We start from the raw sequence: 2,666 nt of genomic DNA on the forward strand, positions 1-2,666 counted from the left end.
CCCCTCCCTCTCTACCTGATTGCTGATTTAAATCAGTTGTGGAATAAGGACTAGCAGGCCTCAGCAGCCCTAACAAGTTAAATGAAAAAGGATCTATTAAACAAACAAAATCAAGTTAAATGTGCTTCTTCTTATGTTTAGTTTTCTATGTCTTTGATAGCTCTTGTAAGAAATTAGCTGTAGTTTTCTTAAGGAAAAAAAGAAAAAAACATGACTCAAAAAAATTAGCTGTAAAAACTAAATGTGTCCCAGGATGCATCAGAGGTGATAAAAACTGTATTGTCAAAACTGATTAAGTCTGGTCCTGGAGAGCTTCTCTTCTACATGTTATAGACGTTTAATGTCATCAAGTGAATCTGATAACACGCTTCCATTTACAATCAGCTGTGGTGGATCAGGGTAGCACCTAAAACATGCAAGATTGAGACCCTCCAGGACCGGACTTGGGCACCCCTCAGAATTAAGTGCGATTCGCAATTTTAGAAAGCTAGCTACCTCCTCTAAGCTGTTCCCCCTCCTGAATGCTCCTGTCGCGCTCCATCCAAAGCCACACCCCTACAAGTTTGAACCTGTATCTGATATAAAAATAACCAATCCCCAAAGCAAAACAAAGGGAGGGAAAGAGGAGGCATGGGCAGGACGAATCATGAAGGCATCTGATTGGTTCTTTCCATTCGGACTACTCTTAAGATGGAACTACTATTTCACCCAGAATAATAAAAAGTGTTTCTGAACAGGATTGCAGACTGCACCTTTAACCCTCCTATTATCCTCAATGAACACATTTGACCATATTTGCCTCCAGAAAATTATTTTCAGAAAATTGTAGACAAAGTTTTTGTCTCAGGCACTTTGTTTATTTCTTGAATACATCAATAACCCTTTGATAATGAAACCTTGATCTGTTCTCTATCGCCACCATCAGGCCAACCTTTAAATTGAATTAAAAGTTTTATGTCGGTGACCCCCCCCCCTTTCCTCTCATAAACATATTTATTTACTTGATTTTATCTCCTTTTTACCAAATGTTTTGGGTTATTACCGATAAAGTTTCAGACACATTATCCTCTATGTCACTTTCACTGTGAAAGAGCTGTTCCAAAACTTCATTGACAGTAAACCTTTTCCTAGATGACATTTTCATGAGAAAGAGAGAGAGAGAGAGAGAGAGAGAGAGAGAGAGAGAGAGAGAGCGTATAGATTACAATACTCAGATAAGTTTTACTCAGCTAAAACCGCTTGGGGTCAAATTGGCTCCAGAGGAACACCAATGCGTGCAATATGTGTTCAGCACATTGCAAAAATATCATCATGATAAGTTTATGCTTAATCGAATGTACCCATCAAATTTGGAAAAGTCATGAAATATTAAGCAAAGAGTCAGCTATATATATTTTTTTATCCTTTTGGTCAAATTGCCCCCTAGGATAACAGGAGGGTTAAGGTTATGTTGACAATGAAAAAAGCAACAAAAGGTCAACAATAAATAGATAAATAAATAAATAGGGGTGTCTTGATTCGATATTGATATCGGTCCAATATCCGCCAGAAAACGAATATTGGATTTTATCGGACTGCATCTAAAATCTTCAATATATATTATATTTATTCAATTGTAGAATACTGTAGATATTATGTTGAAGGTTAAAATGTATGTAACCAATTAGTTATTAATAAATTGGTGAGTTTTTCTCATACCTACTGATGCTGACTATTGTTCTCTGTTTGAGTAACATCACTTGATCGAGCCTTTTCTAACATTCCACACTACAAAATAAGTAATAAAAGTATGTATGATTCGTGCTGATATCGTATCGAATCAATATCGGCCGATACTCAAGGCTGCAATATCGGTATTGTATCGGAAGTGAAAAAGTTGTATCGGGAAATTCATCCATCCATCCATCTTCAAACCCGCTAATTCCCGTTTTATCAGGGACATCACTATAAATAAATAATATATATAAATAAATAAGTTAATTGAGTGTTTTGAAGAAGCTATAACTGAAGACGTGCTGTTTTCTTTCCTTTAACTTCCAATAATGTTGGAATGCCATGGATATAGAGAATTTTCCCAGTGCTTCTTGTTTAGGATTAAACGGGCCCATTAGCAGCAGTTAGACGCTGCTGGATTCCAGCATCCTACTGATGTTTATATCACCCCCTCCCCATCATTTTTCGGTGATCAGCGTGGATACAGCAGCTCCGGTAGAGGCGGGGCGGGGCGGCACTGCAGCAGTGCGCCTCTCGGTCAAGCTCCGTAGGATATCTTCACGCCTCTCTCCGCCCCTGCCGTGAGACAGGTGGTCGGACTGTGCGCCTTCATCACCAGCACTGCTCATTAGAAGAAGAAGAAGAAGAAGAAGAAATTGTTGACAGATCGACGCGCGTCCCCGATGGACGGCCAGCGTGTGACCTCCGCGATCACCGGGCGGACTCACGGAGGCAGGAGAGGGTGGCAACAACCGGAGCACCAGAGGAGAGCTCCGCCGACCCACCACCCGATGTTTGACAGCCGATCCACATCGGAGGCTGCACCGGCACGAGGGTGACATGCTCGAGTAGAAAAGTTGAAGCGATTTCGGTGGAGATTTTCATCCGAGGGGGGGGAGGGGGGGGCGGCAGGATCGTGTGTGACAACCTCCAGGAGGGGAGGGGAGGGGAGG

The 2,666-nt window shown here is 41.4% G+C and overlaps 1 protein-coding gene across 2 annotated transcripts in view; it reads right to left on the reverse strand.

Annotated features, from left to right (window-relative positions):
- Positions 1-2,666, reverse strand: part of ncapg (non-SMC condensin I complex, subunit G) — a 39,974-nt gene that overhangs the window by 19,806 nt on the left and 17,502 nt on the right. The gene's annotated exons all lie outside the window — the stretch shown is intronic.

The sequence above is a fragment of the Gouania willdenowi genome, chromosome 1 (assembly GCF_900634775.1).
Source record: "Gouania willdenowi chromosome 1, fGouWil2.1, whole genome shotgun sequence".
NCBI classification, from domain to species: domain Eukaryota; kingdom Metazoa; phylum Chordata; class Actinopteri; order Blenniiformes; family Gobiesocidae; genus Gouania; species Gouania willdenowi.